Raw genomic sequence first — 26,207 nt, forward strand, 5'->3', positions numbered from 1 at the left:
TGCATAAAACAGCCACCCCTTGAATAGGCTGTTTCCTTAGGGGTATTTGATGCCCATTTTTTATCCTCGGGTACCCCATGGATAACATAACTGTGATCAGGCAGTATCCCATGAGGGACTGGCAGTTTGTTTCTCAAGTATCTTGTATTAACAAAGTGTGACCTGTTAGAAGTCTATACCTCATTTTATAGATAAAAAACTTTGGCTTCATTAAAGTAATTTTTCAAAGTACACAGTTTGAAATCTGAGAAATAAAACCCCCAAGCCTGAAAGGTGCAGTTCATGTACAGCTTTTTAAATAAAATGCTACTCTGTGTTATCATATGTGTGCCTGCATTATTCTTATCACCATAAATGGGTCTGCTGTGTAAAATGCTAAGCAAACATTAAGAAAGGCCTGTCACCTTCTATAATGTTGTTTGTATAAACTGTTAAGGCAGAATATTCAAGCTCCATGTTGCTGTATCTTTATTAGGAATCTGTGTGCTTCTAACAGTTTTTTCATAGTTTCAGAGTGTACAGACATTCAAGTCAAATAATTTTAACCAACCAATCATAAGTCATTACTAGCTTGCTAACATCAGTACCTAACAAAAAGTTGTCTACCATAAAGGCCTTTCAAGCCAAGCTACCAACAATTGACTCCTAGGGTTCCTATTAGAATGCTGAAAGCTTAGAATAGCAATCGACCTAAAGGAAAGAAATGCTGGAACTTGATCTGCTTTTTGTGAGATCGCAATACAGTGAGGATTGGAATATTTGCCCTTTCCTCACTGTAGTGTGATCTCGGAGTTGGTATATATATATGCGGGGGGCAGGTGCAGCCTCCCACAATAGTCCTGCCTTTTTGACCTTTAGGTAGTTCGCATTTTTGGATTTTCGTTTATGTAATATAGACCCCACTCTTATTTACTTTTCTCCTCTTGTTCTATTAGGCTACTTTGAAAATGCATATTTTAACTCGAAACAAGTCTGCTGCAACCTTACCATTCTCATACCATCTAGCACAAACTTCCAGCCCCGTTGTGTTTTCCATAAAGCATACCAATTTAGTTCCAAACTAATTGCTAGAAAACATTGAAGTCTGCCATCACACATAAGTAGAATCCTTCCATGCAAACAAATCATCCCACATCATAAAATTAGTTCCTCCAGCTAAACAAGAGGAAAATCCATGTGTAGGAAGAAAAGTCTGCTCTGAAAACAGAGATGCAATTACGTAATAAGAAACTATTGGACCTGGAAAAAAATAGGATGGCAGAATAATAAACTGGTTGAGCTTGACCTGGAGAATAGATCTAGATGCTGCAATATCTGAATACTAGCCATAAAGGAAAGTGTATCTGAAGGGACAGCTAGGGGACTTAGAATGTTGTATCCACAATTGCAGCCCAAGTCAAGAAGCTTCTGTTATGTCTGCAGTACAGGCTGCGTTGCAACCAGATAAAAGTATGAGCAGCTGTGCTAAGCACTGTATATACAAGAGCACATAGGATCATAGGATCATGATCCTAGGAGTTTACTAGGCTAATGGCCCTGGGGTGATTATAAGCCTAGCCAAGAGTTTACCCCAAAAAAAGAAACCTCAGTCAGCACCTGTCACCCCTGTCAATGAGGGACACAGGTGGAACCCCTGGGTCAAGTTTTTGGTTCCCCATCCACTCATCAAGGTTGTGCTTGAAAAGGATCAGCAAGGTACTCTGCTTGACATGTATATGAAGTCTGTTCCACAGGCGGGGCAGCCTCTGGGAGACAAACCTGTCTCTCCAGCAGCTGTTGTTGATGAAACATATTAGATTTAGGCCTTTTGAGCAGGTAATGCATGAGGGTTAGACTTGGGGATATGAAGCATCTCTAGTAGAGCAGGGTCCGATATTGCCTTGTAGGTGAGACACAGATCACCTCTGAACAATCTGTATGACACTGAGTAGAGTGATAGTGATTTGAGCCTGTCTTGCATAGGACAGGTGTTGGAGGCCAAGAATGCTCTTTGTGAGGTATTTCTGTGGCCTTTACAGTTGGTGCATGTGTTTGGAGAGATACATACCAAATAGGGCATTATGCACAATTATTGGCCTAATGAAGGAGTATGAAGGAGGAGTACAGAGAGCTAATAGCCTCCTTTTTCTGGTTGCAGTCCCTTTACTTGTGAGATGAACCAAGTAAAAGGCTTTCCTGACCACTGCTGTTAAATGATAGTCAGATGGTCAAATGTTAGATTTTCAACCTGAGTACCCAGGTCTCTCACTATGGGCTGTGTGCTTAGGGGGTTGCCATTGATGTGGTAATCAGTAGGGGCCATGTTTTTGCCAAATGATATGATAATATTTTTTTGCATTTAACTTAAGGCCATGGCTTTGGCACCAGTCATTTGTTGCTGTGAGACCCTGTTAAAGTATGTTAACATAATTTGGGGAGTCAAGTGACAGCATCCAACGTACAGCCATCTGCAAACCTGTTCAGCCACAGGCCTTTTGTCTTTGCCTGGTCATCTGAGTAGTAGATGCCAAACAGTAGGGGTCCCAGGACAGATCCCTGGAGAACACTTCTAGTGACAGGTCTACTGCTGGAGGTGTAAGCACCTCTTTTGACCTTGTGGGTCCTATCACTGAGTCAGTTGACCACCCACTTGATGAGAAGGAGATTTACACCAAGTTGTGTTAGCTTTTCAATGATGTCCAAGTGGGGGATTGCATCATAGGCCTTGGCCATATCAAGATAAGCTGTATGTACTGACTTTCCCTCATCCAGGGCCTTGTTGACAGTCTCAAAGAAGCCAACCAGGGTCAGTAGGCAAGATCTGCCCTTTTGGGAATCTGAACTGGTTTGTGACAAGTGCTTGGAGATTGCCTATGTCCTTGTTTATGAGATGCATAATATGCTCAATGCCTTTACATATCAGACTTATCAAGTTAATGGGGAGATAGTTTCCAGGGTCAGTAGTGGCACCATCTTTGTGCAAGGGGATGACAATGGCAGTTCTCCACTTTGCTGGAATGAAGCCTATATTTAGGCTGTGATTGACTAGGGTGCTCAATGGTGAAACTAGTTCTTGCTGGAGATGGTGCAGAATACAGCCTGGGATACTCTCAGATGACATGAAAATTGTGTTCTTTGCCTTAGATGAGGCTTTTAACACGATCTACAGAGATGTGATGTGCGGGACAAGTATCAGGGATGTTGAGATGGTCTTTGGGGGTAAAGTTTGCATTGAACCTACCTGATAGCAGGTTGGCTAAGTCAACAGGATCAGTGTAAGTGGTACCACTAAGTACTAATTCAGAACAAACCTGGGCTTTGCCATTGAGGTTCCTGACATAACTAAAAAATACTTTGTGGTTTCCCTTTGTTTTGGAGGCTAGTTTCAACTCATAACTGGCTTTAGAGGTTTTCACTAGTGATCTAATTTTCTTGTTGAGGCAGAGGAGGGAGTTTTTCCAATTCGGAATTTGTTCCTTTTTATCCTTGGACAACAGTTTCTTCCTTTTATTGTAAATCTTGTTGATAGAGGATGTCCATCAGACAGGTTTGTGTTTCCTTAAGGAGCAGGTTTTAGATCTGCTAGGTATGGCTGAGTCTATGCAGTTGTACAGATGCTTGTATACTGGCGTACTGTTTAGCATAGTTGTCTGCATCCTTTCAGGGGGGAGATGGTATGAAGCTACTGATACCCTCCCTTAGGAGGTTGTAGTCAGTTTTTGAGAAGTTTTTTAACCTGATTATGGCTGAGGGGGTTTGGTGGGATAGATACTTTGAATGAAACAGACTGATGTTCTGACCTCACCAGGGAAGAACATACTATTGGAGTGGTGCTATGGTCACCCATGTTGGTGAGAACCAAGTCCAGAATGTTATCTCCCCTTGCGGCGGATGAGATGAGCTGGTCTAGTGCATTAGAAATGGCAAAGTCAGGGTATCATAGGGTGAGTGCATTAGTGTAGGAATAGTTCACCCAGTCTGTGGTGGGGTAGTTGAAGTCACCAAGGATTAGGATGTTCTGGGGTACCTTGATGGAGTCAAGTAGGTCCATGTAGGAGGAGTGGGTGTCCAGAGTCATGGAGGGGGTCTGCAGCTGGCTATAACTTGTATGGGTGTCTTGCCAGCTGTCAGTTGCACCTGGAGTAATTCCAGTGCATCATGCTGGAAAACCAGTCTGGAGGTGTACCTGTCCGTAATGAAGAGAGAGAGACTCCACCACCCTTAGTCTTCCTGACCTCAGTTTGGGGTTGAAATGTGTGGAATGAGGTATAGCCTGTTAAGGCAGGGGTGCTCTCCGCAGCCATGAACCAAATTTCCATGACCACACAGATATCGGCATCTTCCAGTGCAAGGAGGGCCTCCAGTGAGTGCATTTCCAGGTTAAGGCTCATAGCATTAAGCAGCATGACGTTCAATTTGCTTTTTGACAGATCTTTTATGTTGAAAGATTTGTCGTTGGGAAATGGCCTAAAAAAGGCACAATGGGGGAGGCAAGAGCCTTGGCCGGGATCTGGAATCATAGGGATGACAGGTGGAGGTCATCTTTGGCAATACATCGAGGTCTGTCAACCATGTCTTCACAGGCACACAAATACTGGATCTCCTTGGAAAGACACCAGAAACTAAGCCAATTGTTGAAATAAATTATTTTTTGTTGGTATTTGTGGTATCATTCTCGGTGAAGGTAGGATGCTTCTTAGAGCTAGGGTCATACCTGCCTGGAACACATACTCTGAGAGCTCAGTCATGTCTCGTTTCACATAGTCCAAGGAGGTATGTCACAAGTTATTCAACCAACATGGACAATAACAGAGTCATATTTGTACCTGTTGTGGAGAGACTTAAGTGCATGCATGATGTGGTGGATTCTGGCACCTGAGAGACAACTGACTGTGACCTTCTGCTTGTTGAGCCTGGTGAGGGGGACATAGATGTGTCTCACAATTGAGTCGCCAATGACTACTATGTTTGGTTTATTGTTATGCCTTATGGGCTGCGTTGGTTTATTGTTATTCCTTATGGGATGTGTTTGTGAGACACTGGTGTGTTGTCTGTTGTGTGTGATGTGTTTGGGGTTTTGTGGAATGTTTGTGAGTGTGTTTTAGAGGTCTCTGCTGTTTAGGTAGGTTTTTGAGGACCTCTACATAGGTGGGTGTATGTTCTTGGCTATGTGATGTGGATGGTGTGGTGTTTGTGCTGGCAATCTCCTCTTTGTCAGGGGTACTGACTATGGCATGAGAGAGCATGGATTGCAGGTTACTGATATTGATGCATTTCTCGCAAGTAGTAGAATTATGTGCTAGGAGAAGAGGGCTGTCAGTGAACATGAGGCGGTTGCTACACTTTCTCAGTATGTCCACGTTGACCATGCTGTCAGGTGAAACTGATGAGAATTGTCCAGACATAGTGCTCTGAATACTTGATGGACTTATGGAGAGAGGGTTTTGATAAGGGATTGTCCACAAGAGTGTATTCCATCAAAACCTTCTTAAATGTAAAATAACTGGCCTGAAACACAAGTACTAAAACCAAAACCAAAATGCTTAGAATAGCAGATAAATTTAATCAGGCTACTAACAAGCAGTAATAAATGCAGAATAAAAGCACTTGCACACTTAAGAGCACACAGCAAAGCAAATATGATAATAAAGTAGGTAGAACATGGTTCATAGGTAGGTACTAGGCTATCGGCCCTAGGGCCCATACAAGCCTAGCCAAAAAATGTACCCTGGCTTTCGCCACCCAAGAAAATTATTTTCCTGTGCCCCTGTCGAGCAGAGCCACAGAAGTGATCCCCGGGGTGAATTTCCCATTTCCCATCCAATCATCAAGATTTTTCTTGAAGAGTGCTAATGAGGAGCTCTGTTTGACATAGATAGGTAGTCTGTCCCAGAGTATGGGAAGCCTCTGGGACAGGAATCTATCCCTCCAGCATGTTCTGTTTATTGTGGTGACAAGGTTTAGGTCCCTAGAGTGTGTAGCTCTGAGGGATTGGGATTTCTTTAAGTGGAGCATGTCCAACAGCTCTGGGTTTGACATAGCTTTGTGTGTTAGGCAGAGATCGCCCCTGAGTAGGCGATATGCGATGGAGTAAAGCTGTAGTTTTTTTAGATGGTCTGCATAGGGCATCTGTTTGAGGCCAGTAATCCTCTTTGTAAGGTATTTCTGTGGTCTTTCCAGTTGTTGTAGATGTCTTGTGAGGTACATACCAAAAGGGGTGTTGTACTCTATAATGGGTCTAATGAGTGATGAGTAGAGGGGAACAATGACCTCTTTTTTTCTGGATGAGAATCCTTTTGTGATGAGATGAGCCACATAGAAGGATTTCCTGACCACTGTGGCGATGTGATTATCAAAGGAGAGACTACTGTCCACCTGTGCCCCAAGGTCTCTTATCACATTTTCGGCAGTAGGTAGACTACCAGCTGTGTGGTAGTTCATGGGTACAGAGTTTTTACCAAAGGGGATGACAATACACTCAGTAAGAGCAGCTGAATAAAGTGTAAAAATAATAAGTATAATACAAGAAATATTTTTTTTTTGCTTTTTGTGAAGTTGAGAGGTAGGAAACAGAAGATAATTCAAGATTAAGAAACTAAGGGGGTTGGCCTTCCCAGATCTTCTTTCTGTACACAGTAGAAGGAGCTGATGAGATGGGACTGGGAGGAGTGTCCGAAGTCAAAGGTGCAAGGAGGGGTAGTTCTTCCCAGATGATCTCACTGTACTCAGTTGAGTAAGCAAATCAGATGGGGTTGGGAGGAGTGTCCAAAGACAAAGTTACAGCAGGTGTGGGCATTTCCAAAGCCACCAAGCTTAAGAATACAACAACACTTGATCAGGAGGATGATAAACAAACTGCAGAGAAAGAGACACCACTAATATTCAATCACTATTCAATGAAACATAAATGCAGTAGTTTTAACTATCACTGAAACAGAACAAGTGCAAAAAAGTATACTTATATCAGGTTTGTAGATGCAGATGGTTGTAGAATCAGTCACAGCCAGTTAAACAGCTCTGCTACTGAGCACAAATGCAACTATGCCAGCAGTATAAAACAAAAGATAGACTAGAGAATCATCAGATCACCTATGTAGAAGAATCAGTTTGCTCTTCCTGTCCTAACTTATAGTTTTTGAGTGATTGACTGGCCCCAAAAAGTGTTGGATAGATTGGATATTAAACAAGAAGGTTGCTTCATGCTCAACAAATGATTTATAAAAATTAGTGTATACCACGATTATATATTCCCAGTTCTGAAGGAGGGATGGGCCTCCTTGAAATTGATTACATGTATAGATCTGCAATTGTGGGACTCCACACATCTACTGACCTCACAAGTGGTGAAAGTTTTGAAACATGAGGAGAATAAATGTAAGATGACATATTGCTTAATTTAGCAGAAGCATATCGACATCAAGCAGGAATGGAAATCAAACCAGAAGTGGATAAAAATCAGGCAGCAACTGAATGTGCTAAAAAACATAAGAAAGAATATAAGGTGCAGGATCAGATGAGAAGGCAAGAAATGTGGAAAAAACATAAATATAGTTGCAAGTATAGAAAACTTCTGGAAGAGCCTTAGGTTGATCAAGAACGAATGCAGGAATGGTTAAGGAGAGGTTCATAGGTAGGTACTAGGCTATCTTCCCGAGGGCATTTATAAGTCTAGCCAGAGTGTGTCTGCTTTCACTGCCCCATTGATTAACTGATCCTCTGTCAAGCAGAGCCAATGAAATGATCTCAGGGGTCTATTTTCTGTTACCCATCCACTCGTCAAGGTTTCTCTTGAAGAGTGTTAGTGAGGGGCTCTGCCTAATGGGGTTTGGAATTTTGTTTCAAAGCATGGGGAGTCTCTGACAGGAATCTATCACTCCAGCATGTTCTATTTATTGTTGTGGTGAGGTTTAGCTCACTAGAGGGCTTGGCTCGCAGTGACTTGGATTTCTTTAGGTGGAGCATGTCCACCAATTCTGCGTTGGACATGGCTTTGTAAGTCAGGCAGAGATCACCTCTGAGTAAGCAGTATGCCACTGAGTACAGCCTGAGTTTTTTCAGTCTGGATGCATAGGACATATGTTTGAGGCCAGTAATCCTCTTGGTAAGGTACTTTTCTGGTCTCTCCAGCTGTTGGAAATGTCTTGTGAGGTACATCCCAAATGGGACATTGTACTCTATGATGGGTCTGATGAGTGACGATTAGAGGGGCACTATAACCTCTTTATTTCTAGATGCAAACCCTTTAGTAATTAGATGGGCCACATAGAAGGATTTCCTAACTACTTTGGCAATATGATTGTCAAACGAGAGATTACTATCTACCTGGGTCCCCAGATCTCTTATTACTGCTTCTGTATTAAGGGGGCTGCCACCTATGTGGTAATTCGTGGGTGTTTTGTTTTTCTCAAATGGGATGACTATGAATTTTTTGGCATTTAGTTTGAAGCCATGACTTTGACACCAGGTGTCTGTCTCAGTAAGGCCCTTTTGGAGGATGTCCGTGTCAGCAGTAGAGTCACTTATGGCTCCCAGTTTGCAGTCATAGGCGAACTTGGTTAGCCATAGTCCTTCTGTGTTTGCCTGTACTTCTGTGAAGTATATGCCGAACAGTAGGGGTCCCAGGACCGAGCCTTGTGGGACACCACTTGTGACTGGTTTAGAGACTGACCTGGAGCCCACTATTCTTACAATGTGAGTTATGTCTGTAAGCCAGTTGGCAACCCATCTCGTGACGTAGGGGTTTATGTTCAGGCTGTTGAGTTTTTCTGTAATACCTGAGTGGGGAATGGTGTCAAAAGCCTTGGCAAGGTCAAGGTAGGCTGTTTGAACAACCTTTCCCTCATCTATGGCCTTGGTGACTGTCTCAAAGAAGTCAACCAGGTTTAGTAGGCATGATCTGCCCTTAACAAAACCAAACTGGGTCAGGTCAAGTGTTTGGAGGTTCCCAATGTCTTTTTTAATAAGTTTCATGATGATGCGCTCCATAGCCTTGCAGACCAGGCTAGTCAGGCTTATGGGGCGATAGTTACCAGGGTCAGTTGTGGCCCCTCCTTTGTGGAGTGGAATAAGCATTGCTGTGCACCATTCTATGGGTACGTAGCCTTTGGAGAGGCTGAGGTTGAACAGCGTGTTTAGTTGGGGGGTTAGTTAATTTTGTAGTTTGTTCAAGACGCAGCCTGGGACACCATCTGGCTCCATTGACACTGTGTTTTTGGCTTTTGAAAGGGCTATTTATCACCTGTGCATCTGTGATTTCTGGGACACTACACTTTTACGGTATTGTTGTAGGCCCTTTTTGGGGTGAGAGGGGGGTGAAGTTTGCACTGAATCTATCTGCCAGAATGTTGGCAATATCAGTAGGGTCAGTATATTTTGTGTTATTTTGCAGTAGTTCAGTGCATATCTGTGAGTTGCCACTTAGGATTCTTAACATAGCTAAAGAAGGCTTTGTGGTTATCTTTTGAATCATTGGCTATTTTTCTTTTGAAGTTAGCCTTGGATGATTTTATGAGGGACCTTAGTTTCTTACTGATACTGATCAGGGATGTCTTTCCTTCTTGAGATTTGCTTTTTTTCTGAACTAGTTTCCTCCTTCTATTGTATAGCCTGTTTATGGCAGGGGTCCACCAGACTGGTTTCCTTCTCTTAGAGGAGTGAGTCTTGGTTTTGCTAGGGATGGCACAATCTCTGCATCCTTGTAGGTGCTCATACAGTGCATTTGTAAAGGTTTCTCCATCTTGGGCAGCATTATCCTTTAGCGTGAGGGCTGTGAAACTTACCGCCTTTGTCTTAAGTAAGGTGAAGTTTGCTTTAGAACAGTTTTTTACTGTGGTTTCCTTAGTTGGGGGGTGGTGGTGGGGTGTGGACATCCAGGGTGATTAGTTTATGGTCTGATCAAACCAGTGACTGGTTGACCTCGATTGTGGAACACCTGTCACCCATGTTTGTGATGACCAGGTCCAATATGCTTTCACCTCTGGTAGGGGAGTTTGCCAGCTGATCCAGGGTGTTTGAGTTGATGAATTCCAGGAAGCGCTGGGCCTGGGAGTTTGTACTCGAGTAGTTTTCTCAGTTAATTGTAGGGTAATTGAAATTGCCCATTATCAGGGTGTTCGGTAGGACCTTCATGTTTTCCAGTGTCTCCAGAAAGGTGGAGTGGTGTTCCTGGGTCATGGAGGGTGATCTGTAGCAGGCCACAATTTGCATTGCAGATTTGCCTGATGTTATATGCACATAGATGATCTCAGAGGTATCATGCTGCGCCACTAACCTGGAGGTGTAGGTATCCTTGATGAATATGGATACACACCCCCTCCTTTTGTTTCAGTCCGTGTTCTGTGGCCGAAATGTGTGGTACGAGTTGTAGTCCGGTAGTGCTTGGGTGCTCTCTGGAGCCTTAAACCAGGTTTCAGTTACTGCACAGATGTCAACGTTCTCCATACTGAGGAGTGCTTCGAGCGCGTGCATTTTGAGATTTAAACTCCTGGTGTTGAGTAGCATAACCCTCAGTTTTTTATTACTTGTGCTGTTTATGGAGGTGGTCTTGACTTTTGAGCCTTGCCTAAAAAAAGGCACTATGGAGGCAGCAAGAGCCTTGGCCAGTATTTGAAAGCCTAGGGGTGACAGGTGCAAGCCCCCTTTGAATGACACCAGAAGCTTAGCCAATTGTTGAAATTGATAATTTATTCTTTATACTGCGGTATCATTCTTGGTGAGGGCAGGATGCTACTCAGGGTCAGGGTCATACCGGCCTGGGCTACATGATCAGAAAGCTCTTCCATGTCTCTTTTCATGTAATCCAGGGAGGTACGTCTCAGGCCATTCACACCAACATGAACAATGATAGAGTCATATTTGTACTTGTTCTGGAGTGACCTAAGTGCTTGTGTTATGTGGCGGATTCTGGGTCCCGACAGGCAGCTAACAGTAACCTTCTGCTTGTCCAGCCTAGTGAGTGGGACGTCAGTGTGCCTGACTATAGAGTCACCTATTACTACTGTGTTAGGTATGTTATTTTGCCTTAAGGGATGTGATTGTGCGGCACACTGATTTTGTGTTTTGTGTGTTGCCTGGTTTGTGACGGGAGGTGCAGGTTGTATGGGTGTCTGCTTGGAGGTCTCTGATGCTTTTGCAGGTTTTTATTTACAGCTTCCGGGTATGATTTTTGTGTATTTATGTGCATTTTTTACCAGTGCTGGTTTAGTTATGTCTATGTGTGGCTGGAGGTGTGTTGCAAGTGTTAACCTTCTCTTGACGGTCTGTTCCAGTCTTGGGTGGAGACAGCTTAGCCTGGAGTTTGGCTGTATAATTGCATTTCTCGCATATGTTAGTGTTTTGTGGTAGGAGGAGAGGGTTGTCTGTGTACGTGAGGCAGTTGTAACATTGCCTCAGGATACCCAGATTCACCAGCTGGACTGGAGAGTACACCTGAAATTGCCCTTTGGTCATGCCTGAATAGTAAGGTGAGCTGCTTAGTCACTTGGTTGGTGAGGGGTGAATAAACAGTCTTCCCTGCTTGGGTGATCAAGTGTCAGGATATATTAGTGCTTGCTATTAGGTCTGAGCAAGTGCTGGGCTGTAGGATGCTTTTTGAGTGCTTAGGTTGAGATTTAGACTAGTTTCAAGGGAAAAACTGAAGAGGAGACTTAGTGGAGCCGGGAATAATTTAACCCTAGCTAACCGGCACTGCCCGGCACACAAAACCGTGCAAACGCAGTTTTTATAGCAGGGAAATGAAAGAGAAATTAGTCCAAAATGGCCAATAAATTACTAACCTCTGGGCTGGAACCACTCCTGCAGGGACAGATAGGCTGCTCAGAGCTCCCCTCTCACAGGTGAACAGAGAAACTTCCTTCTGCCCAAGTAAGGTGTGGGCAATTCAGAAACTTGTAACACAGCCCTGAATTCAGCACGAGCCTGAAAACTGGACTATACTAGCTTAGAAAGGCAGGAAACAAGGAATTTTTTTTTGTTTTTGTTTTTTTGAAAAGATAAGGCAAAAACAGTAAAAAAAATACACTTAAAACAGCTTTAAACAACTACAAAAGATCAGAAAAGGCTATTGCACTTTAGTGTGTAGCCTACAACAATTAGATTATCTAAACAAAAAATGACTTTTTAAAAGTGCAGGCAGTCAAATAAGTACAATATGTGAAAAAAAAAACAAGCTTTTGAATAACAATCTTCTTCATCTTTCGGCTTTTTCCTGGTTAGGGGTTGCCACAGCGGATCACCTTGTCCGCTCATGATTGGCAGTGGAGTTTTTACGGTGTCGAGTTGCCAGCCCAGCACCCAACCTTCCACAGAAGGCACACACATGCACACACTCGCACCTAGGGCCAATTTAGAGTGTTCATTCCACCTGCAGCATGTCTTTGGGATGTGGGAGGAAACCGGAGCACCCGGAGGAAACCCACGCGACCACAGGGAGGAAATGCAGACTCTGCACAGAAGGCACCCCGGCCGAGGATCGAACCGGAGAACCTCTTGTTGTGAGGCTGCAATGCTAACCACTGCACCACAGTGGCCGCCCTAAGCTTTTGAAAATCGGCATTTAGGCAGAAAACTGTTAAGTACAGCAGGAAAGTACAGAAAACTGATACTTAATCACTCCAAAGTCTCTCTTCTAAGCTAGAAGGCTTGTATCAGTTTAAGGCTTTCTAGTGCTACCCAGTAGATTAGTTACAGGAAAGATGGGAAACAAGTGCAGATGTGGTCTTTTAAACCAGAAAGTTGAAAGAGATGGACAAACTGTTCAAATGGTCAATAAACTACAATTTCTGGGACTAGAACCACTCCTCTTCTGGTAGACAGGCTACCTAGTGCTTACCACTCCCACTGATAAGCTAGAAGGCTTTCCTCCAACACAGAAAAGTTTGTGGGGCTCAGAAGCTTACCAACAGTCCTGGATACAGCAGCTCTGTATCTGGACTAGGCTAGTTAGAGGAAAGGTGGGAAACAAGTGCAAGTGCGGCTTTTAAACCAGAAGTTGAAAGAGATGGAAAAAAACTGCCCAAACGGCCAATAGCTACAATTTCTGAACCAGGAACTACTCCTCTTGTGGCAGATTGGCTACCTAATACTTACCACTCCCTCTGATAAGCTAGAAGGCTTCACTCCAACACAGAAAGGCTTGGGGGGCTCAGAAGCTTACTTACAATCCTGGATACAGCAACTCTGTAACCAGACTAGGCTAGTTATAGGAAAGGTGAGATACAGGCGCAAGTGCGGTTTTCACACCAGAAAGTTGAAATAGATGGGGGGAGGTCGGCATGATGGTTAAGGTGTTTACTTTACAGACACAAGGTGCAGGGTTTGATTCTCACTTGAGGTAATTGGCTAGGCTTAAAAATGGCCCACAAGAGCAGTTAGCCTAGTACTAAAGTATGAATTATGAACTATGAACTATGGAACAAAACTGCTCAAACAGCCAATAGCTACAATTTCTGGGCCAGGAACCACTCCTCTTGTGGTAGATAGGCTACTTAATGCTTGCCACTCCCACTGATGAGCTAGAAGGCTTCCCTCCAACATGGACCCACTTGGGGGCTCAGAAGCTTACAAAGAGTCCTGGATACAGCAAATATGTACCTGGACTAGAATAGTAACAGTTAAGGCAGGAAACAAGCACAAACACAGGCTTTTAAATCAGAAGGTTGAAAGAGATGGAAAAGCTTCCCAAACGGCCAATAAACTATAATTTGTGGGCCAAAAACCCAGGTGAATTTACATCAAGAAATGAAAGGTTAATATTGGCAGCCCAAGATAATTGGCTACATACACACTGGTTTACTAAGTCCATTGAAAATGTGGAAGAAACAGACATATGTAGGTTTTGTGGAACCGAATTGGAAACAGTCACACACCTTATTGCTGGTTGCGACTTTCTAATGGCAGAGGGACTGTATACTGAAAGGCATAATAATGTGGTGAAATTGTTACACTGGAGATTGTGCAAACATTATGGTATTGAAGTGGCTGAAAAACAGTTGAAACATGAGCCACAGAGAATCATAGAAGATGATGAAGTTTACATCACATGGGATCACCCAATACCAGCAGTCCAAAAGATAGATGCTAGAAAACTGGATAAAGTGGTCCAAAAAAGAAGATAAAAATAGCACTGATCACTGAAATCGCCACACCTAGTGACTACAGTGTATTGTGTACAGAGAGACACAAAGTCATAAAATGCCTCAGTCTGCAGGCAGAAACAAGAGCCATGTGGAAGACAGATACCCAGACAGTTCCAGTAGTAGTAGGAGCAACTGGTCTAATAAAAAAGATAATTTACAATCGTATTTCGATATGTTACCAAATCATGTAACACCATACGAATTGCAGAAGGAGTCATTGCTGGGTACATTGCAGGTGTTGCGAAGAGCACTTTTGGCTAACATCAGAGTGTGAAACAATTCTAATTTCATGAACTTTAATCGTACTTTGACTTAGGAATGGGGTCCATTCCCGTCATGGTATTAAAAACTCAAAAAACTTGGAGAAATTAAAAACGGAAGATTCTATAGAAATGAGAAGTGTACTAATTGGTTCTCTGACAGAATAGCTGATGCTTGGAACAGACTAGCAAATTACATTAAAGCAAGTAATATTTTTAAGAACTGCCTGGGCATTTGTTATGGGAACAAGTGTTTTGGTATATTGGCAAGCTAGAAGGGCATTAATGCCCATGCTTGAAACATTTGTATGTATGGTGTTATCTATTCCTTGACCAGATTAAAGGTGGGAAATGGCTGCATAGGACAGAGATGAAAGTGAGTAGCAAGTAGAGGGCAGAACAAAATGTAAGCAAATGAGGAATGAGCAGCAGTAGTTTGGGTAGGAACACACCTCTTAACATCGTACCTCAAGATTACTGGCCAAAGTGCAAGCCAGTCTTAGGACAAAGGCCAAAATCAAGGACAGGCTATACAAGTTTAGTTGCTGTACATGGTGGGTACCGGCTAGATTATTATATTGTTTTCAACTACCATGTATTCCATAACCCTAAAGGATATGATTTGCCATACAACTACAAATTTTATGAGGACCAACCCAAAAATGTGAAAATATGACAAAGCTGAGAAGTATGCATGGATGGTAAATTATTTTTTGTGGGGGAAATGGAGAAAGGTGCTTTTTTAGAAGTCAGGAAGGATGATGTAGGTAAGAGGGGGAGGTTAGGTAGTGAGGAAGGACAGGAATGACTAACAAAATGAAGTAGTACAATGGGGGGGGGTACAATGGTAATGGAAACCTCAGAAAAATGGAGGGAAGATGGTGGTGATAAGAGAATTGTAAAACTAACATGGACACAAAAAGAAGGGGAACACCGGTATGGGGATAGGATTTAGGTGTACAGAGGTGTTGTCTCTGTCATCATAGACCCAGTGGGAGATCATTGATCACCCATGGTACTGTCAGCACTGGGCCCTGCCTTTGTCCTGAGCAGGACATGACTGCATGAATCACCAGAACAGGTGTTCTCTCCTGCTGACATGAGCATCCAACCTTGTGTTCATGAATTTCCTCACAAGCTGTAACCGGTGACAAGACTGTCACCTCCACTTTCACCTCTGTGCTGTTGGTTAGCACTAACATACTATCACCCAGTGCAGGGCTACCTGATACAGGTGGTGCAGGTAGAGCAGGAGATGTGAAGGCATCCTTGGCAGGCTGTGACCCAGATGTCCTGGGTGTTTCCACTGGTGGTGGTGGCTGCATTGCTGTAGCCCCCTCTAGGGGGACAACAGGCCACAATTTGTGCAGGTTGCTGTGTCACTGCATATAATAGTAGCAGAAATAGAAAGAAAAAGTAAATGAAGTCAATGTGTGTAAGAAAAAGGATAGTGAAAAGGAATACAGACAATGTGAAATGTGCACTCAACTTATGTTGTTAATGATGTCATTAAATAGAACCCATTTTCATTCAGTGTGATGTCATCAAACATTTTGATTATTTATAGTATGTTCAAGGGAGTAATAATGAAAAGCCATCCTATTGTGGTTACGCCAATAGAGTATTTTGGAAGACCAAATATATAAAGCTAGAGATAGGCAAGTTTACTTCTTGATAGTGATGCACAAATACTATATAATCATACTGAAAATTAATTTATTTTGGCATAACGGGTGATGTACAAGTGTTATGTATTGTGAAATGTCCAGGAACAAGTACATGTGGATCTGAGGGTGGAGACTGAACCCATATTCATCCTCCTAACTTCACAGCATATGGTTAACATGAGGAGGAACTGTTTTAACAATATTGAAAAATGTATACAGAAATACACCTCTAACTTTGTTCATTCATAAAAGTAAATTTAATTTATAATTTCTTAATGCCTGCTTTTTTTACTATAAAAAAGACATTTACTTGACAGCATGGATACTGACCCTTGTGCTCTCTTAGGTGTTCTAATCTGCTTCTTTATGCTTCTTGATTCCTTTTAACGTCTTATGCTACAGCCATAAACAAGTAATAGATTGGCATTAGTGAATGGCACACATTGGCATTTGCCTTGGGTAGGTTACATAAGTCAGACTTACAGTACTGAGATAGTGACAGCACATGAACTTCATCCTCCCATCTGTGAGGGATGTATGGATTGTATTGCTTCAGGTTACTGTAGTGCTGATGACTCTTATTATCCCATTCATGGAATGCCAGTAACGTGGGTGACATCCTTATCTAAACTATTCCATGTGTCTTGTACTCTTGCCTGGTATACTCCTCCTTCAGGAGCCTACGTTTGTACTACTTATGCACAGTGTACCAGTAACGTGGGTGACATCCTTATCTAAACTATTCCACGTGTCTTGTACTCTTGCCTGGTGTACTCCTCCTTCAGGAGCCTATGTTTGTACTACTTATGCACAGTGTACAGTATTGTGGGTGACATCCTTATCTAAACTATTCCACGTGTCTTGTACTCTTGCCTGGTATACTCCTCCTTCAGGAGCCTACGTTTGTACTACTTATGCACAGTGTACCAGTAACGTGGGTGACATCCTTATCTAAACTATTCCATGTGTCTTGTACTCTTGCCTGGTATACTCCTCCTTCAGGAGCCTACGTTTGTACTACTTATGCACAGTGTACCAGTAACGTGGGTGACATCCTTATCTAAACTATTCCATGTGTCTTGTACTCTTGCCTGGTATACTCCTCCTTCAGGAGCCTATGTTTGTACTACTTATGCACAGTGTACCAGTAACGTGGGTGACATCCTTATCTAAACTATTCCATGTGTCTTGTACTCTTGCCTGGTATAGTCCTCCTTCAGGAGCCTAGGTTTGTACTACTTATGCACAGTGTACCAGTAACGTGGGTGACATCCTTACCTAAACTATTCCATGTGTCTTGTACTCTTGCCTGGTATAGTCCTCCTTCAGGAGCCTACGTTTGTACTACTTATGCACAGTGTACCAGTAACGTGGGTGACAGCCTTACCTAAACTATTCCATGTGTCTTGTACTCTTGCCTGGTATAGTCCTCCTTCAGGAGCCTACGTTTGTACTACTTATGCACAGTGTACCAGTAACGTGGGTGACAGCCTTACCTAAACTATTCCATGTGTCTTGTACTCTTGCCTGGTATAGTCCTCCTTCAGGAGCCTATGTTTGTACTACTTATGCACAGTGTCCTGAATAATTTTGGACTCTTACACATAATACTTCTGTGCTCTAAAGGGTGCAGTATTCTCTCCTACTCCAGCATAAACATCTCACATTGAAGACCCTTGGAGAAATATGTCAGAGAAGTGATGCCCCAGTCAGTTCTCATGTGCCCCATCCTTCACACAATGACTGGCATTGATGAGCATCTTGTATGTAGGAAAAGTGGCAAAATCAGAAAATATTGGTACTGTATTATGGTTCCAGTTGCACTTTAAGGTGCAGGACATCATGACCCTCCATCTCTCAGTAGGATGTTGAGAACTTGTGCTCTAGTGACTCCATCTTCAGATGGTTAAACATGAGATGACAATCCTCTCATTTGTAATCTGTTATGCACACCTGTGGTGCGTTGTGCTTACTGCAGGGACCTAGGCATGTGCATGAGATGGTTTACAAATCTACACAGTATTTCCCAGGTGTGCTCATTATGCAAATTGAGCGATTCAGAAGCACTAATAAGATGATCCATAATCTGCATTACTGTTGTGCCCACAGAGGATTTGTTTTACACAGTATAAGCATGATGAGAATTCTTGTTTCCCATCATTTTACAGAAGAAAAACACGCTAAGTGGGCTTTGAATACTATTGGCTGATTTTACTGCAGCATTTATCAGAGTGGAGAGAGGGAACTGCTTATGTAAGTACTACTTTAGGCATGCATTCCTTTGTAGTAAATTGTGTGCTCTTCACCCTGAGGCCTAGAAGGGATGTCAGTTGGCCAGCATTTGTAAATGTGTTGCTGAAATTCTTTCAAGGGTTATATTGTATGTTTACTCAGTGCAGTAGCCTGCAGGATTGTTAAAGATATGAGACTCACCCAGAGACCATATTCAAAGTATTGTTGCAGTGTTGTGTGCCTTACACATATGTCATTAGCCACAAATATCTGTAACAGTGCTACTGTAATCATATGTCCTTTGGTCAATTGTACTTCTGTTATTGTGTTTGAGGAATGTATGCTCAGTTCACTTACATGCCTAACATTTACTTAAAGAATGTGAATCCAGATATGTATCTGTCAGGCCCAACTATAGCATACTAGAGTGAGTACTAAGATAGTATTAATAAGTATTTGTAGGGACCGTGCAGGAACAAAGCTGTTAATTCCATAACAGCAGAGCTATGCCTGAAAAAAACAGGGACAGAAGAAGGGTAATCCATCTGCTGGTGCTTTTGCTTTTTTTTAATCTGCAAGCCCAGTTTTACAAAGGCTGAGACTGAGGTAGTAGTGTAGAAGTTCTCTGTCTCCAAGGTTGGTAGCTCCTTGCAATGTATTCCACTGACCAGCCCTTCTGTAACCATCTCTGGGGAGAGAATATCAGCAGTGTTAATGCTGTGGGTGACCAGGATTGGGAACATGATATGGTTTTCTACAGTGAGACAGAGATGATGCATGCTGCCATCCATAAAGCAGAGGGCCTGGTATGGGAACAGAGGACATTGGATGGTGGGCCACCTACTTAACTTCCCCTTGTGGAGACTGAAGAGTTCCTTGCCTCACATAAAAGCAGTACATTCTCCACTGAGTCTCGTAGTGCACTAGCAGAATGTTGTGGCAGAGCTGGGGAGGTCCCACCGAGTATCAACTGAAAATACCCCAAATACACGAGTATCAATTGAAAATACCCCAAGTACGAGTATCAACTGAAAATACCCCAAGTACGAGTATCAACTGAAAATACCCCAAGTATGTTCTCCTGTATCACAGTATTAATAGATGCAACTCCTCCTTAAATATTAGTCAGGGTAAAATTTATACTATCTGTCTGACATATGGCATGCAGGCATATCAACGTTCAAAGTTCAATATCAATCTGCAAAATATATGGCTACGGGTATTGCATATTTTCATAGTTGCAACTGTATCAGTTGCATGTACAGTTGTGGTGCTTTGTCCCATGTACACTGTATTTTGCTTTGTTGTTTTTCCAGGTGATTCTTCATCTGACACCAACACTGTGGAACTGCGTTTTTGTTGTCGGATAATAATAGTGTAGATGATTTGGCACACTGAGGCAGTGCAGGGGATGTGTTGGGTACAGGAGGTAGGACCCAGCATCCCCACCCAAAATATGGACACAGACTCTATGCCTGTGTCCATCCATGAAACACAACCTTCTAAGAGATAACTGGTTAAGGGGGACACTGTAGAAGAGGGAAGAGTAGTTGACCTCAGTATAGCAATGTCTGTCTCTGTCCATTACACTGTTGGGTGGGGCAGGGGTTGGTAATGGTACTCACTGGACGTATGGTTGCTACCCTCCCTCTGAGGTTGGTGTATTAGTAGCTGCCACTCAGCGTATATATGCAAGGCTGTCATGGAAGCACAGCTTAGTGCCATCAGAGCCATGGCAGAATGGGAGAGGGTTATCCAGGGTGTGTATACCAACCTATGGGAGTGCATGGGGATCGAATGGCAGAGATGGGGGAGTGTTATCCAGGGTGTGTATACCAACCTATGGCGGTGTATGAGACCATCCACACAGACTGTCGTCAGCTACATGCACAGATATTAGCAACATGGCAATGGAGGTATGAGATCATGCTCCTGAAGTCCTAGCACTTCCATTGTGATGTCTGTTGTGGAAGTGTCTATTGCTGGGAGAGGTCATCCCCATGGTAGTGGCCATCATCATGCTGGCATATCTGCTAGCAGATGCCTGTCTAGGTCACACAGCACACAAGCATCTTGCCAAGGTTAGGTGCAACTCCTGGCAGAGTTTGCTATCGTATGGAGATGTGCAAGGGAAGCTGAACTCTGCCTTGCATGCTCTGGACCTGTCTAGTAGGCCAAGCCACCATGCTGCACCTCCTGATGGGTCAATTTCTTTCTGCAGATGAACATGACCCAGACACTCACAAAAATAGCGTGGCCCATACCCTTTAAAGCATTAACTACCACCCAAATCTGGTTCTGTCACACCACAAAAAGCACTTTTTTTTTCATTTTAGTCACCTCTTTACTCTCACGCACACTTCCCAGTGGAAGACATGGACTCTACCACCTGTTCAATAGATGATGATAACTATGCCTTCACATTTGGGCATAGTAACTTGAGTTGCCTGTGTCTGATGCACAGTACGGACAGCCTGTGTATGGGTAACCACAGTTGTATTTTTGTATGCATCATTTTTACTACAGTGTGTCTGCCCAACTTTTGTACAGTTATGTGGCAAAGCTTTGTGCAGTGTACTACCTCCTTGCTTGTGCCATGGTATACTGTGCCCACCTACATCTGGCATGATCATCCCATGCTGCTGGCTTCCCCCTCTGATTCCTTGCCTGTCTCAGCCTCTGCTGCCTGTCATGCTGGGAACTACTGTACCTGTGAGAGGCCATCCTGCTGAAACTGCTTCCTTATTATAACATTAACATTATATAACACAGTCAGTACTTTAGCACTAGTGAGATGGTCATATTGCAAGACAGCAACTGGGCAAATCAAGACAAAGTATGCCTTCAGCAGCCCAAACACATGCTCTGTGATGTTTTTGGATTGTGATAGTACATGATTGTCACCCTGGTCTATCTGGATTGTGTAGACTTATTAAACTATGGTTCCAGTGCATGTCCAGCATCCCCAGCAAATAGCGGAGAGTAAAGTCAGCTCTCAGAAACTGCTAGTACAGGTCACAAGTGTGCCGCATGTGAGAGTTGAGGTAACTACCCGAGTAGCCAGCACAAACATTGTAGATGGTACCTTGTGCATTACAAACCACCTGGAGTTTAGGGAGTGAAACCCTTTGTGGTTCACATACCTGCTTCCCTCTTCTGCAGATGAGTTCAGTCTGTTGCCCCTAGTACCATAAGAAAAGAGGCTATGTAATAGAACTCCCACATGGTTTTGGCTGTCTCTTCTGGGGTGTGTGTGGAAACCACACATGAAGCATGGTATTAATGAACTAATGGAATATTTTAGAGACAGAAACCTGGGACACCCCTAGTGTGTCCCCAGTAGGTCACTGAAAGGTCTGTATGGCTAATATACATAAAGAAAAACATGATGTGGTATCCACTGGGATATGTACCACAAGAATCCCACAGGGCTGCAGAAAAGGCTGACGTGTCCCCAATCTGTTGCTTGGTAGCATTTCAACATGGGGACCAGTCCACTATGTTATTATCATTGAATGCATGAAGTGATATATGTGATCTGATGATTCGGTGTCTCCAAAGATGGCATTGTGCAGCACCATGCATAGCATCTGCAATGAGAACATTAGGCAGGTACACAATTGCTATGGCTGCCACAACGCCTAACATAATTCAGTGATTTACTTGGCCTGAACACTGGCATTTATTCATGTTCAAATATACACCAGGCACAACTCAAAAGCATGGTACTTAAACATTTCTGAATTGGTACATTTGGTTTATTACATCCAATAAAAGATAGACACAGACACGACCACAGTATCCAGTACGAAATCTTTACTACAAGTGCACAAAACGCAAGCGCTTTCACTACAATAGCTTCTTCAGATGTATAAACTGTACAGTAAAACACAATCCTTATATAGCATTAAAATCCCAGTCACCTGACACACTCCAATCAGTACTTAAAAATGTATTACATACAAATAACCAATAGACATAAATATAGTAATTTAATATTACATAAAAACATAAAACAAAATTGTAATAAAACCATGTTTCCTGCTAATAAAAACCACACTACCTCCTGAGAGGTAAAAGTAGACCTCTCAGGAGGTAGTGTAGTTTTTATTAGCAGGAAACATGGTTTTATTACAAGGTTGTGTGTCAGGTGACTGTGATTTTAATGCTATATAAGGATTGTGTTTTACTGTGCAGTTTATACATCTGAAGAAGCTATTGTAGTAAAAGAGCTTGTGTTCTGTGCACTTTAAGTAGTAAAGATTTTGTACTGAATACTGCGGTCGTGTCTGCATCTCTCTTTTATTGGATTTATGGACTTTTTTTCTCTATTGACGCAGAATTTGAGCCTTTTTTAGTGGATCTTTTTTGCTTTTCATTTTGGTTTATTACATGTTGAAATACGTCTGTGTGAACTACATTACATGGCCATCTTCTTCTCTTGCAATCATATGTCTGAATTGTACACAGAATTAGCTATAACTGCTTGTTGGGGGTGGGCAGGTGTCTGGATGACAGTAATTGATCCTCTTGTGATCTGTTGAGTTTCATCTTTCAGAGCAGTAAGGCATAAAATACATTGTCAAATGTCCAGACCTTCAGAGCTTCTAGGGGCATAGCAGTACTTATGCTCCATGGTAGTATACGTGGATTTTGACACAGGCTTTGTAGTGGCCCCTGTCTTGAGCACCACCTAGTTTAAAACTGCCCTTTTAGGAGGTGTGCATGGAATGTCATTGTTTGTGTCAGAGTCTGGGGACAATGTCTATATTTCCTCAGTTTTCTTCCCAAACCTCAAAGGTGAACACAAGTCACTATAGCTTGTGTTGGCCTGGAGACAGTGTATCATTATTCAACTTTAATCACAAATTTCCGATAGTGTACAGGGGATTATTTATGTATTTATTTTTTTGCTTATGATGTAACTCCCTTTTAAATGTCCAGTGGGTAGACATGTAATGGGAATGTGCAACATATTGTTATGTATCTGTGGCGAATCTACGAATGATGTCTCTATATTCCCACTTAGGACAATGCCCCCTTAGGTGTCCCCAGCCTCCACTAAGGATCTAATGCAAGGAGCAGCCAGGTTTGGCCCCTCACCAAGGTACCTATGCTCCTCCTTCCCCTGACACTCCTGAGAAACTAACTGAACCCCAGTCACCTGCACCATTGTTAGGGATTCACCCCTTTATGCTTCAATGAAGCTAAAATCCAAAATTAAGCAGAAAACAATGGGTTCTTTAAAAGCTAATTTTCTTTTCTAAAAATGTTTATCAGTATTGAAAACAATATGTTGTACACTTTTTCAGAAACATCTGAATTAATTTCTCCTGTAAATTACAAAATACTTGGTCATAAGAAAAAATAAGAACCACTTGAAAGAGTTTAGAAAATAGACACTATGGTATCATCTTTAAACTGTGAGAGGATTCACTGAGCCTGAAGACCTCCTTTAGTTAAAAGAAGGAGGCATAATTGAAAAGGTTCACTGCGAGGTCTGATCACATGCAGGAGTCCATTGCAGGAACATCACTGAGATGCTCTTGAATGTCTAGCTCAGAACAGAAATGCAATACTGCCAGCCAAATGAATGGTAATATGATTAGGATAGTTATAAGTTAGATGCAAGCTATTTATTTATTCTTATTCTGCTAAAACAAAGAAGGAATATTTTAGAAGCAGGTAGAGATGTATATTCTCTAAGCTATGCATTTCATTAAGAAATGTAACACATGGGAAGTTAGAGCTGTAGTGTTAGGAAGCCTCAAAATGGGAAACAAATCCTTGAGTGGAGTTACTGAGCATGCAGGACTTTCAAAAGGTTTCCACCTGAGAAGCTGTCCGAGTTTACAAGGAATCTCTGATGAAAGACTTCATGAACAAGAAAGAAAAGAGTAAGTAAGTCACTTTTTCTGAATTATGTTTGACTAATGGTGGAAGCTATTTATCCAAACGAAAAGAGGTAGTGGTGTAGCTTTAGTCTAGTCCAACTACTTATCTATCACTCCATATCCCAACCATATCCCCTCCTTCTCAAGTGCTGAACTCGTCATCGGCCTACTAAAACTTAACATCCATAAAAGTATCTGTATCATCTCCCTCTACATTCCACCTGGCAACAACTCCAACACCGTAAAAGATATTCTCTCCTGGACCTCCTCCAACATCAAACTAGAAACCTTCATCCTAGGAGATGTAAATATTGACTGGGGAAAAATCAATAACCCCAATCCTACATTAACAATTAACCTATTCATCTTTACTCAACTTACCACCTCCATTACTAGACCTAACAAAACACACCCCCCCTGGCTCCATACTTGACTGGATCCTAGTAACTCATCCCAACAAAACTATAACTTCAGGAGTCATTCCTGACTGTCTAGGAGACCACCTCCCTGCCTTCACCATTCGAGCTACTCCCTCTTCCTCTCACTTCCATCAATATATTTCTACTCGCAACCTTACTAACTTTAACCCCACTACTTTCATTGATTCTCTCAAACTAACCAGCTGGAACCCCCTAAAAATTCTACCACTAGACACAGCCATTGACTACTTTAACTCAACATTCCTTAACTTCCTAGCCCCAATAAGAAATAAACGAGTCAAAACTAAAACCTCTCACTGGCTCACCAAAGATACAAAAAACACCATGCTACAAAGAGATAAAACCTGGCAAACTTACCTCCGTAACAATCAACCTGAGACTTTATTAAAATATAAACAGTTGAGAAACCTAGCCAAAAAACATATCATTAGGGATAAAACATCATACTACCTAAAACTACAAGAAAATATTGCTAAAAATCCTAAGCAGTTCTGGAACTCTATTAATTCCCTCTTGAGGCCTGGAACAAAAAACAATCCCTGTCCTGACACTAGCAAATCCGACTCAGAAATTGCTACACTATTCAACTCCTTCTTTACCTCTTCAATAGCTGAGCTCACTAAAACCTTCACCAACAATAATCCCTCTCCCCTCCCTGCCCAATCCTCCCCTCTCTCCCCTCCCTACCCTAATTTTGAACTTAAACCTGTCTCTACCAACCTAATAAAAAAACTCCTCTATAAGCTAAAGCCTTGCTCCAATACCCCTGATGGAATTCCTTCCTCCTTCCTAAAAATAGCCTCAGATGCTATTGTTCTGCCTATCAGCATCCTGATCAATAGATCTTTACTCGAGTCTTACGTTCCCAAACTTTGGCGAACTGCTTATATTTTGCCTCTCCACAAGGGAGGCAAAAATAACAATGTATCTAATTTTCAGCCCATAGCCATCCTCTCCCCTATCTCCAAAATTCTTGAAAAATGCATCCATCTACAACACCTACCATTCCTTACCAAATATCAATTACTTTCTCCCGTCCAACATGGCTTCCGCCCAGGACACAGTACTTACTCCGCCCTTCTCTCCTTCTTACATATCGTCAATTCAGTCCGTGACTCTGAACATTTAGTATCTTCCGTCCTGCTGGACCTTTCTAAAGCCTTTAGGTTCATACTAGGCTATCTGCCCTAGGGCATTTATAAGCCTAGCCAGAATGTGTTTGGCTTTCGCCACCCATTTTAAATTTATTTTGCTATGCCCTTTTTCGAGGTTAGTATACTGTGCCTCTGTCTAACAGTGACACAGAAGTGATACCCGGGGTAAACCTACGATCTCCCATCCACTCATCAAGATTCCTCTTGAAGAGAGTCAATGAGAGACTCTGCTTAACCTGGACTGGGATTTTATTCCAGAGTGAAGGGAGCCTCTGGGTTATGAATCTGTCCCTCCAGCATGTCCTATTTATTTCAGTGCTGAGGTTCAAGTCTCTCGAGCACGTAGCTCGATGGGATTTGGATTTTCTGAGGTGCAGCATGTCCATTAATTCTGGGTTGGACATGGCTTTATACGTCAGGCACAGATCGCCTCTGAACAGGCAGTA

The 26,207-nt window shown here is 42.5% G+C and overlaps 1 protein-coding gene across 2 annotated transcripts in view; it reads left to right on the forward strand.

Annotated features, from left to right (window-relative positions):
* Nucleotides 1–26,207, forward strand: part of LOC122813871 (putative zinc finger protein 66) — a 172,994-nt gene that overhangs the window by 106,399 nt on the left and 40,388 nt on the right. The gene's annotated exons all lie outside the window — the stretch shown is intronic.

This window comes from Protopterus annectens, chromosome 10.part0 (assembly GCF_019279795.1).
Source record: "Protopterus annectens isolate FY-2018-M chromosome 10.part0, PAN1.0, whole genome shotgun sequence".
NCBI classification, from domain to species: domain Eukaryota; kingdom Metazoa; phylum Chordata; order Ceratodontiformes; family Protopteridae; genus Protopterus; species Protopterus annectens.